The sequence below is a fragment of the Bos taurus genome, chromosome 9 (genome assembly GCF_002263795.3).
Source record: "Bos taurus isolate L1 Dominette 01449 registration number 42190680 breed Hereford chromosome 9, ARS-UCD2.0, whole genome shotgun sequence".
NCBI classification, from domain to species: Eukaryota; Metazoa; Chordata; class Mammalia; order Artiodactyla; family Bovidae; genus Bos; species Bos taurus.
Genome location: NC_037336.1, coordinates 24,269,381 through 24,282,692, shown reverse-complemented (window position 1 = coordinate 24,282,692; position 13,312 = coordinate 24,269,381).

The window sequence follows — 13,312 nt, the reverse complement described above, 5'->3', positions numbered from 1 at the left end:
CAAATGTTTGATAGAATATAATTTCTAAATATTTTTGACTAATTTGAAGAGTAGAAAATGCATAAAACAATATATATCATATTTTAATACATGAGAATCTGTGGCACTCACCTTGACTTCTAGGTTAAATTGCTTTTATGCAGATTTTGGAAATATAGCCTGCTTTGCCATCTCTATATATATTTAACTTTCTTACAAAGGTGAAATTCATGAGGAAGTTTTAACTTAGTACTGGTCTTTTAAGTGCCAGGCTTCTGCATGCCCACTTCTGTAATATTGCACAAGTGAAGGGAGTACCATGGAGAATCTCGATATTGTGCAAAATCAAAATGGTATTCAAATAAATAGGCTGTCAACTTGAAACAAAACAGTGGCCATTAATTTGGACCACAAGTTCAAATTTCAAATTTTTTTATCTTGAAGGTAGCCTTATTCTTCTTGTGTATTTTCTGTGTAAGTTCTATAAATTTCTAAAATAAATTTATAGACATATTTGTATCCCTTATTTACAAATGTTATCATTTATGAAATATGTTTATACTAATAAACACACATTAGGCTTTTATTTATTTCCCTTTCTAAAGGGCTTTCTTATAGTTGTTAATAATCTTGAGTAGCATAATACTATTAAACATTTTCCAAAACCAAATTTCATTCCTTATCCATTTCAGTTTCATTATTCACTCTAGTAAAACTGCTGTATACAAGATCAGTAATGGCCTTAATAAAATGAGTTGTCTTCATCGAGCCCATGTTCTCTGGCTGTTCCTCATTGTCCCGTCAATATCTTGCTTTTCAGTAGCAGCGTTTGCTAATTTAATTCTGCTCTCTCCAATCATGCTGTTTCCTTCACTAACACCTGGAGTATTTTTCCATTGACGATTAATACTGGTATTGCTCAACCTCAGTCCTTGCCTTTTGTCTTCTCTAAACTTCACCCTCAGGAACCTCATTTGTTCACCTGATTTGGTTCTACATCTCCAAACTTTTAGAGTACCATGCCAAGTGGTATCTGTGACAGGACTCCACCACTGCATTATCTACCTATGCCAAAACTACATAATGGCATCCAACAACCACTTTGTTTAACTTGTGATTTGGGGATAAGGTGCCTGAGAAGGACTCAACTTGATGTTCCATTTTGATAGTCACGATATCAGTTTGATAGCTAGGGTAGCTAGAGAATGTACAGTCCTCAAAGGTTTCTTCACTGACATTTTGCACCAGTGTGCTCCTTGTGTGTGTGTTGTTTCTCTCTCCTTCTCTCAGAGTCTCTCCACGTGGATTTGACTTCTTAGAGCATGGTGGTTTCTGGGTAGATGCAGTTCTGACAAGGTAGTTGGCTTTTCAGAGGCTTGCAGGCTATGCAAAGGTCTGGCACAGTATCACTTCCTCCATAAACCATTGTATTACCACCTCAGTGGGAGATCATGTGCTCATTTTTATTCCCCTGACTTAGAATACCTTCCTTCTTCTCCTCCTCCAATTCATGTCTCTTGCTTCCTTTAGAAAACATTTTCTCATGATTTCTTTCCAGATTGACTCCATATCTCTTGAGTTCCTGTCCCTGAGAACTTAGACACCATCTTACTATATTATGTATAATGGACATTTCTTGCTTTTTGGCTGTTCATTATTGAGCACTTCCCTTCTTATTGGTAATTCAAATTTATTTGAGTAATTACTTTTTGTAGAAATCTATGGAGGTTTTATCCACCTCCTTCAAAATAAGCTGTACTAGTTCTACTCCAGAGAAGTAGAACCAACAGGATGTGTGTGAGAGAGAGAGAGAGGGAAATTATTTTAAGGAATTGGCTCTCATTATCATGTGGTTTGATGCATCCAAAATCTAATGGAGTAAGCTGGTAGCCTGGAGACACAGGAAAAAGTTCAGTTCAAGTCCAAAGGCTGTCTGCTGGTAGAATTCATTTTTACTGGGAGGAGATCAGTCTTTGTTCTAGAAAGGTCTTCAGTTAATTGCATAAGACTATGGAGGATAATCTGTGATTACTCAAAAGTTCACTGATGCAAATGTTCATCTTACCCAAAAAGAAAAAAAAAAGCCTTCATAAAAACATACAGAATAATATTTGTCCAAATATCTGGGCACTGTGGCCTGGCCAAGTTGACACATAAAATTAACCATCACCTAAGCCAAACAGACTTGTTCCTCCCTTGCTTCTCCACACCGTGGGCACCTAATGTAAGTTCAGTGCATCAGATGCTCTTTTCAAGGTTGTTGAATCTTAAGCAATTAACACAATGGTATCGGAATAGCAGGTGGTCATATTCGTTACAGCAGCAGTAACAGCAATAGCATGTCATCAGATTGTAGCAGCATGACTACCACTGTTTCTGCAGTCCAGTCTTCTAGTCAATAATCCTAAGTCTAGAGCCTCTAGACACTCCCAATAAATACCCTGTTTTCTGCAGATAAACAGGATTGATTTCTGCTGCTTAGCACCAAGTTGCACTTAATACTATATTATATTACTTACATTCATAAGTTATACTGAGAATAAATGCATTGTTAAAAGTATACTGAACAAACTCCTAGCATAGGAGGATGATAAATAAATTATATTAGTATGTTTTTCTTCATGTTTATTTTATTCTTCCTATCCTTCCTAATTATTAGTAGTATTATAATAACTATTATTGACCTTTCTATATATGTTTTAAACAAGAAACAAGACTCCTGGCATAACACTCTGGACAATGCAGCACCCAGCTCAATTCTTTAGACTGATAGGCTCATACACCACAAGACTAAAATTTTGAGTCTTAAGGAACTTTAGTAGTTCATACAATAGGCTGTACAGTTCAGTGCTGAACTCTCTAAACTCTGCTATATTTTACTACATACTTAAAATATTTTGGTTATCTACAGAAAAGAATCTTAATAGCATGGAAATTGGAGATGAAAAAATATCAAAGTTGATTTTTCAGAAGTACAAATGAAACTTTATTCAAATTGGAAGTTAGAAAGAAGGTACCAGTTCTCTGAAATTTCTATCAATAAATCCCACAAAAGGCTGCTAAGGGGTACAGAATTTCTTTTTGAGGTGATGAAATGTTCTGGGATTAGATAGAAATGATGGTTGCATGTTTTATGAATATATTAAAAACTACTTAAGTTATATACTTTACAAGTATAAATTTTTGTGGTAAGTGAATTATACCTCAATAAAAAAATTTTAAAGCAGCTAACCATGCTTTAAATATCTGATTAGTGATTTAAATTATAGAATTTCATTATTTACTGCACAGCCAGGATTCCTGTATTACTGGAGGAAATTTCTAAATCACTGCTATTTATTTCTTGGGCAGTTTTTAAACCTGTCAACTTACGTATTCACTTTAAATAAAAACTTCATCATTCAGATTTCAGGTGGAATCTAGTTGTGGAATTCAGTCATTCCTAATGGACACATATTTTATTATATCTGGAGATTTATCTGGCAGCTACTTAGTAAAGTAAGGAGATGGATTGATTCCAACAATATTTGAAGTTGTGTGGTGGGTCAGCGCATCCAAAGCATATGAATAAATCAATGACACCTTTCCATTTTTTCGTCATGGCTCAAACATTCAACTATGCTTTGGAGTGCTTACATCTAAACACGTTTAAGATGGAACATTCATTGTTCTTTTGTGTTACTTCCAGGCACATAACTGGGGACAAATAAAGGTTACATGATAACACTACTAATGGCTACAAACGGCACAGGAATACACTGCCTATACATTATTTGCCTAAACTGCTCTGAGAAAGAGAGGGAAATATTTCAAAGTACTCAAACACAACTTTAAGAAGAAACATTTTATATTAATTCACCTGCTTCCATTCCAGGAGTTTGATGTCGCTCCCTGGACAATTCTTTAAGGGAGCATATATCTTCAGTCTCACTGCAGCATGACAAGAAGGCAGATGAGAGGAGGTGGAGAAGAAGGAAGAGGAAAAGGAAGAAGAAGAAATAGTTGCTAAAACTGGCAATGCGCCAAGATTCACATTCAGTACTCCACTGCATAAAATGGAATCGGGCCATTTTATCTCGTGAGTCTTTCTTTCTCTGCCTCTCTGTGTCTGTCTCTCCCTCTCTCAAGCAATCCACTTATCACTGTGCCCAGGCTTGATTAGATTTATAGTTTGTTTATCTGAGAGCTCAATGCTTTATTGCATCCAGAAGCCAAAATATGTGCACCTCCACAACCCAGCTGAATAAAACAAACTCATTTTGATCTTTGTGTACAAAGCCATCAGCACTGGTTCAAAGTGTAGCGCAGCCGGTTCTGGACAGCAGATGCGGAGTTCAGCTCTTCTCCTGGGCCCTTGGTTTCAATTAGGCCGTCGGCCAAGTGGCCCATGCGCCTCTGTGTGCTGAAATATTTCTTTGAGGCAGATTTTTTAAATTAGGAAATAAAGACTTCCCATGTGATTTGCTATATATACAATTTATGACAATTGATTTTTATAGTTAAAATACTTACATTTTTAACATATTTCTCTTTCTGCAAAATAGCAGCTTTCTGACAAGAGAAGAAAATTAGCAAAATGTAAATACTGCATTTCATTTACTCTTCCAGCTCTAAAATATACTCAAACATACATAAAAATGATATTAAAGGCCATTAGGTTGCAAAAATAAATAACGTCTTTGTCTTAAAAGATTTTTTGAAAAAGGGGACAGTGGGATCAAAGCATTTTCTGACTTCTAGGAACTGTAAATATGGAAAAAATAAATATGAACAAAAAAGAAGCTATAATTTCTTGAGATTGGTCAGTTAGTTCCTCAACCTGAGTAGATATTTTCTTTACTTTCACTACCATTTGGGCCTTTTAACTCCTGAACTGACCAACACAACCTTGTGACCTGGCAGCAGATATAACAAATTCCAAAAGCCAACTGCCAATGTCTAGCTGATTCGTAGTAGATCCATAAGGTACACGCACAGCAGATGTCTGTGCTCCACAGCCCTGGACGCACACATATGTGTGTCAACATAACTCTCACCAAAGACAGCCTCGTGTGGCAAAAAAATCCAGAAACTCTTGAAAGCAGTTATCTCATTGTCCCCAAGCTATTAACAATACCCTCCTGTTGCTACTTAGAGAAAGGGGCAGCCAAGTCCTAAGACATCTCCATGGACAGCAACTATCCCATAAGGAAGGTCCAGGCCAGGAAATCATGATGCTTTCAAACTTCTTGAAAGCTTTCAGGTCAACTTTGAAGAAGCGCCCACACAGACCTGGATTATGCCTTACAGTGAATTCAGGGGCGTTTAAACCCTAAAAACCTGGGCCTACAAATTGAGCCATCACTTAGCAGATGTTAGCCACTGCCAGTGCCAAGCCAAACTGAAAATAACCGGGCACCCACACTAGCAACTGAATGGTAACCAGCTGTTAGTGGTGAGTTTAAGCAGGCCCCATACCATGCTAGGCCACTCACACAGCAGGGACCCATAAGTGTGGCATACAGGTTTTTTGTTTTTGTTTTTAGTAACCAGATGGTTTTATTGAGTCATTTGCCTGTTTTCCATAAAGCTGAATTACTACATTCCTGAAAATCTCTATTTCTAAATTAGTACATTGTCCATTGCCATGGTGCTTAATGTTGAAGATACTGAAAATGACAGTGCTATGCTTTCTTGATGCAGGAAATTTCAATAACAGAGAAAGGGCAACTGAAAAACATAAACTTATTGAAGAAATATTTAGAAAAAAATTTCTTAATCAAAGAATAATAGGATTCATGTCAGAGATAAAAATGTTTTAATTTTTTCCCTTTCTCAAGGCAACGTGACAATTAGAAGTTTATAAATTATCTATATATATCTTGTTACACTCAACGTAGTACAGAGTAGATGAGATAATCTTTCTAGCACTTATCATAAAACATATACAGACGATGCAGCTGAATTAACACTTAACAGATATCTACAGTATTTGCCTCTTTTTCTTCTACCTTTTGACCCCCTTCACTTATTTCTTACATTCAACCCTTCATCTCTGGCAATCGTCAATTTGTTGTCTGTATATCTGAACTTGTTTTTTTGCCTTTTTTTTTTTTTTTAAGATTTCACATATAAGATAGATTGCACAGTATTTATCATTCTCTGACTTACTTCACTTAGTATAATGCCCCCAAGCTCCATACATGTTGTCACAAATGGCAAGATTTCATTTTTTTATGGCTGAATGACGTATATAGTAATATGCATGTGTGTGTATCACAATGTCTTTATTCATTTGTCAATCACACTTGAACTATTTCTATATCTTGGCTATTATAGATAATGCTGCAATGAATATGGGTGTGCATATATCTTTTTGAAGTGGTGTATTCATTTGTTTAGATAAATATCCAGAGTGGAATTGCTAAATAGTATGGTAGTTCTAGTTCTAGTTTTTTGAAGAGCTTCCATACTATTTTCCATAATGGTTGAACCAATTTATATTCCCATTAATAGTGCACAGAGTTTTCCTTTTCACTACATCCTAGCTAACAGCTGTTATCTCTTTCCTTCTTCATAGCCATTCTAAAAGATATGAGGTGAAGCTTTATTGTGATTTTGATTTGCATTTCTCTAATGATTAATGATACTGAATATCTTTTCATGTAACCATTGGCTATCTGTATGTCTTCTATGAAAAAAATGTCTCTTCAGATCCTCAGCCCATCCTTTAATCGGCTTGTTTTCCATTGGGTTGCAGGAGTTCTTTATATATTTTGTTTATTAGCTCCTTATCAGATGACTTACAAACATTTTCTCTCATACAAAAGTTACCTTTTCGTTTTGTTAATACTTTCCTTTGTTATGCAGAAGCTTTTTGGTATAATGCTGCTAAATTTATTTATTTTTGCTTTTGTTTCTTTTACTTTTGGTGTCAGCTTCAAAAAAATCACCACCAAGATCTATGTCAAGAAGCTTACCAATTATGTTTTCTTCTAGGAGTTCTATGGTTTCAAGTCTTACATCCATTTTGAGTTATTTTTGTATGTGGTGTAAAATAGCAGTAGATTTTCTTTTTTTTTTTTTTGCATCTAGCTATTGTTTCCCCAATACATTTATTGAAAACACTGTCCTTTCCCCATTGCATATGCTTGACTGCTTTGGTATAAATTAATTGAATATATATGCATGTGTTTATTTCTGGGCTCTCTATTCTGTTCCGTTGATCTGTGTCTGCTTTTGTGCCAATAGCATACTCTTTTGATTACTATAGCTTTGTAATGTAGTTTGAAGTCAGGGAACATGATAACCTCCAGTTTTGGTCCTCTTTCTCAAGATTATATTGGCTGTTCAGGATCTTTTGTAGCTCCACACAAACTTGGGGGTTATTTGTCCTATTTTGGGGAAAAATGCCATTGGAATTTTGATAGGGATTGCACTGAATCTATAGATTGCTTTGAGTAGTATGGACATCTTAACAATATTGATTCTTCCAATCCATGAGCATGTGCTATCTTTCCAATTATTTGTGTCGTCTTCAGTTTTGTTCATTAATGTCATGGTTTCCATGTATAGGACTTTTATTTCCTCAGTTAAATTTTTTCCTAGATATTTTCTTCCTTGATGCAATTGTAAACACAATCGCTTCCTTTCTCTTTCTGGTAGTTCATTATTAGTATACAGAAATGCAACAGATTTTTGTATATTGATTCTGCATCCTTCAACTTTACTGAATTTGTTTATTATTTCTAAGTTTCTTAATGAAATCCTTAAGATTTTTCTATATGAGTATCATGTTATCTGCAAATAGAGACAGTTCTATTCCTTCCTTTCCAACTTGCTGCTGCTGCTAAGTCGCTTCAGTCGTGTCTGACTCTGTGCGACCCCAGAGACGGCAGCCCACCAGGCTTCCCCGTCCCTGGGATTCTCCAGGCAAGAACACTGGAGTGGGTTGCCATTTCCTTCTCCAATGCATGAAAGTGAAAAGTGAAAGGGAAGTCGCTCAGTCATGTCTGACTCTTCATGACCCCATGGACTGCAGCCCACCAGGTTCCTCCATCCATGGGATTTTCTAGGCAAAAGTACTGGAGTGGGGTGCCATTGCCTTCTCCGTCCTTTCCAACTTGGATGCTGTTAATTTCTTTCTCCTGCCGAATTGCTCTGGCTAGGACTTCCAAAACTATGTTGAATAAAAGTGACAAGAGAGCACATGCTTTTAGGTCTTTGTATATTTCCTTTATACACTGAGGTACTCCTGTGTTGGATGCATAAAGATTTACAAACATTATATCCTCTTATTATTGACCTCTTCATTGTTATGTAATGCCTATCTGTGTCTCTTATTACAGCCTTTGTTTGAAAGTCTATTTTGTCTGATCTATGTATAGTTACTTCAGTTTTCTTTTGGTTTCCATTTTCATGGAATATCTTTTCCTATCCCTTTACTTTCAGTCTGTGTCTGTCTTTACATGGAAAGTTCTTTGTGGGTAACATATTGACTGGTCCATCCTACCACTGTAATGTCTTTGAATCAGTGAATTTAGTTAATTTGTATTTAAAGCAATGATAGGTTAATACTTACTCCTATTTTGTTCATTTTTTATGGTTGTTTTTTGTAGTTCTTTTCTGTTCCTTTCTTCTCTTGCTCTTCTCCTTTGTGATTTAAAGACTTTCTTTAGTGATATGCTTATACTCCTTTCTCTATTTTTTGTGTATTTACTATAAGATTTTGCTTTGTGGTTATGATAAGAGTTACATATAACAACTTGTATCTATAATAGTTTAAGTTGATAACAATGTAAGTTTAATCCCATTTTAATTTAAAGTTCAACATTTTTACTGTCCTCCCCTAATATTTTACATTTTTGATGGCACATTTTACATCTTTTTATCTTTTGTATTCCTTAAATAATTAATGTAATCATAGTTTTTATTACTACTTTTGTCTTTTAAATTTTTACTAGCTTTATGAGTGATTAACCACTAAATTTACCTTTACATTTACCTTCTCAGTGAGATTTACTCTTTCTTTGTTTTCTTGTTACTAATTAGTGCCCTTTCTTTTCAACCTAAGGAAGTCCCTTTATCATTTCTCATAAGGCTGCTTTAGTGGTAATGATCTCCTTTAGTTTTTGCTTGCCTGGAAACCTCTTTATCTCTCCTTCGATTCTGAATGTTAACTTTACTGGGTAGTGCATTCTTGGTTGGAAGTTTTTCTTTTTCCTTCGTGCTACTCTCTTTTGGCCTGCAATGTTTCTGCTGAAAAAATTTGTTAATAGTGTTATGGGGGTTCCTTTGTACATAACAAGTTGCTTTTCTCTTGCTGCTTTTAATATTCTGTTCTTGTCTTTAACTTTGATATTTTAAGTATAATGTGTCTTGATGGTCTCTTTGGAGTCATCTTATTCGGAATTGTCTGGGTTTAACAGATCCGGATGTCTATTTCCTTATCCAGGTTGATAAAGGTTTAAGCCATTATTTCTTCAAACAAGATTTCTGCCCCTTTCTCTCTTATTCTTTTGGGCCCCAATAATGTGAACATTATTTAGCTTGATGTCCATAAGCCCTTTAAGCTATTTTCACTTTTTTTCATTCTTTTCTCTTTTGGCTGCTCTGATTGAATGAATTACACTGCCTTTTCTTCAAGTTGACTAGTTCCTTTCCTATGCTTTATTTTTTTCTACTGTGAACCCCTCTAGTGCATTTTTCTCTTAGCTATTATATTCTTCAGCTCTGTGACTCCTATTTGCTTCCAGTTCAAGATAGTGACATGGAAATATCCTGAAATGACCTTCTCCCGTGGATACACTGAGTCTACAGCTACATATGGAACAATTTCTTCTTAAAGGAAACCTAAAGGCTGGCTGAGTGATGACTTCACATTGGGAAAACAAGAACAAAACCACACTGAAGTGTGTAGAAAAGGCTGGAACACAGTCTCACCATAAACCCCATGCCTACACCCAGGAGAAAACTCAAAAGCCAGAGCTTCTCCCTAAGGAGCAAATAGCTTAAACTCCACATCAGGCACTTCAACTTTTAGAATTTGTACCAAAGAGAAAAGACCCCAAAACATCCAACTATAAAAATTAACAAGGCTGTGTCCTGAGATCCATAAAATTGCAGCAAACTGAGAGACAGCTCTTAAAGGACCCAAGCTCAGACTTACCCACTTCTGAATCCAGCTCAGACACAGCAAATTTCTCCCATACTTAGAGTACAGAAGGATAATTTGCTTATAATAAGCATTTCCCTGATGGGCAGGCATCTAGTTTAACATATTCGAGAAGCTTCCTGGAACATTCTCCAGGGACAAAGACTGCAAGATACTATCTTTTCTCTTCCCTTTGTCATGCTTTAGAGTACCAGTATCTTTGAGAAGGGGAATTTTTTTATGTGTCTGGTGCCTTGATCTCTGCAGCTGCTACCCAGGGGACATTTCCTGGCTGCCTGACTCTAGGGGCCAGGGAAGCTTGTGTTTTTGGTCCCATGGGACCATAATAATTGGGGTCCCACAAAGGACTTCATATTTCTATCTGGCACCCTGATTTTTGTGGCTCTGGTGACCAGCAGGACCTACACTTGTGGTTCTCACGAGACTGTAAACCATGAAGAAAGAATTCTTAAACAAATACCACCCCCAGGGCACAAGAGGCAACAGGCCCAGGATCTCAGTCTTTCTGTGAAAGAGACCTATTAGGTAATCATCAGGGCTGAAGTCTGAAGGTCAGGTTTCTAATTAAGCAGTCCTTAATTAGGAGCTAACAGCAGTCCTTTCCAGGGATCACAGAGCATAGGTGCTATCTTCATATTCTCCCTCTGCCATGCCCAGCCCACCAGTGTCTACTAAAAAGGAGCTTTATATGCAGCTGGTGCCCTGGTTTTCACATCTGGTTTTCACCCCAATTTTTGCAGCTATAATCCAACCCCCTTCATTGCCTAGCTCTTGCAGCCAGGTAAACTTGCACTGTTAAAGCCCACAAGACTATGATAATCAGAAAGATGGTTCTTGGCAGGATGCCACAACTAGGGCCCTGTGCAGATAGCGACTGAGTCACTACCCGTAGTCTTTCTGCAAAAGAGCCCTCTTTGCTTGTCCTGGAGCTTCAGTTTGGCTTCAGGTTTGGCACACTGCTAGTGTCAAAACATATAAATATAAGAACACCAGTTAAAGGAGTGACTCATTATCAGCTGCTCCCTTTGGCTCAAATATCCACATGGAATCTAACTTAGCTTGTGAGTTAGGCTGAACTACATAGAGCTACATGTCAATTGCTGATCAGTTGCTAAGTCATAAGGGATTTGATTTAGGTCATACTGAACTGAACTGAACTGAACTGAATGGTCTAGTGGTTTTCCCTATTTTCTTCAATTTAAGTCTGAATTTGGCAATAAGGAGTTCATGATCTGAGCCACAGTCAGCTCCCAGTCTTGTTTTTGCTGACCATATAGAGTCAGTCATCTATCTTCTCCATCTTTGGCTGCAAAGAATATAATCAGTCTGATTTCGGTGTTGACCATCTGGCTATGTCCATGTGTAGAGTCTTCTCTTGTGTTGTTGGAAGAGGGTGTTTGTTATAACCAGTGTGTTCTCTTGGAAGAACTCTATTAGCCTTTGCCCTACTTCATTCTGTATTCCAAGGCTAAATTTGCCTGTCACTCCAGGTGTTTCTTGACTTCCTACTTTTGCATTCCAGTCCCCTATAATGAAAAGGACATCTTTTTTGGGTGTTAGTTCTAAAAGGCCTTGTAGGACTTCATAGAACCGTTCAACTTCAGCTTCTTCAGCATTACTGGTTGGGGCATAGACTTGGATTACTGTGATATTGAATGGTTTGCCTTGGAAATGAACAGAGATCAGTTTGTCGTTTTTAAGATTGCATCTGAGTACTGCATTCCAGACTCTTTTGTTGACCATGATGGCTACTCCATTTATTCTAAGGGATTCCTGCCCACAGTAGTAGATATAATAGTCATCTGAGTTAAATTCACCCATTCCAGTCCATTTTAGTTCGCTGATTCCTAGAATGTCAATGTTCATTCTTGCCATCTCCTATTTGACCACTTCCAATTTGCCTTGACTCATGGACCTAACATTCCAGGTTCTTATGCAATATTGCTCTTTATAGCATTGAACCTTGCTTCTATCACCTATCACATGTGCTTCTATCACAACTGGGTATTTTTTTTTTTAATTTTATTTATTTTTAATATAAATTTATTTATTTTAATTGGAGGCTAATTACTTTACAATATTGTATTGGTTTTGCCATACATAAACATACATCATGTTGATGTATGGTATTGTTTTTGTTTTGGCTCCATCCCTTCATTCTTTCTGGAGTTATTTCTCCACTGATCTCCAGTAGCATATTGGGCACTTACTGAGCTGGGGAGTTCCTCTTTCAATATCCTATCATTTTGCCTTTTCATACTGTTCATGGGGTTCTCAAGGCAAGAATACTAAAGTGGTTTTTCATTTTTGGGCTCCAAAATCACTACAGATGGTGATTGCATCCATGAAATTAAAAGATGCTTACTCCTTGGAAGGAAAGTTATGACCAACCTGGATAGCATATTGAAAAGCAGAGACATTACTTTGCCAACAAAGGTCCATCTAGTCCAGGCTATGGTTTTTCCAGTGGTCATGTATGGATGTAAGAGTTGGACTGTGAAGAAAGCTGAGTGCTGAAGAATTGATGCTTTTGAGCTGTGGTATTGGAAAAGACTCTTGAGAGTCCCTTGGACTGCAAGGAGATCCAACCAATCCATCCTAAAGGAGATAAGTCCTGGGGTTCATTGGAAAGACTGATGCTGAAGCTGAAACTCCAATACTTTGGCCACCTCATGCAAAGAGTTGACTCATTGGAAAAGACCCTGATGCTGGGAGGGATTGGGGGCAGGAGGAGAAGGGGACGACAAAGGATGAGATGGCTGGATGGCATCACCGACTCGATGGACATGAGTTTGAGTAAACTCCAGGAGTTGGCAATGGACAGGGAGGCCTGGCATGCTGTGATTCATGGGGTTGCAAAGAGTCGGACATGACTGAGCAACTGAACTGAACTGAACTGCTAAGTCATGTCTGACTCTTTGTGACCCCATGGACTGCAGCACACCAGGCTCCTCTGTCCTCCACTATCTCAGTTTGCTCACATTCATATCCATTGAGTTAGTGATGCCATCTAATCATCTCATCCTCTGTTGCCCCCTTCTCCTCCCACCTTCAATCTTTCCCAGCATCAGGGTCTTTTCCAATGAGTCAACTCTTCGTATGAGGTAGCCAAAGTACTGGAGTTTCAGCTTTAGCATCATTCCTTCCAAAGAAATCCCAGGGCTGATCTCCTTCAGAATG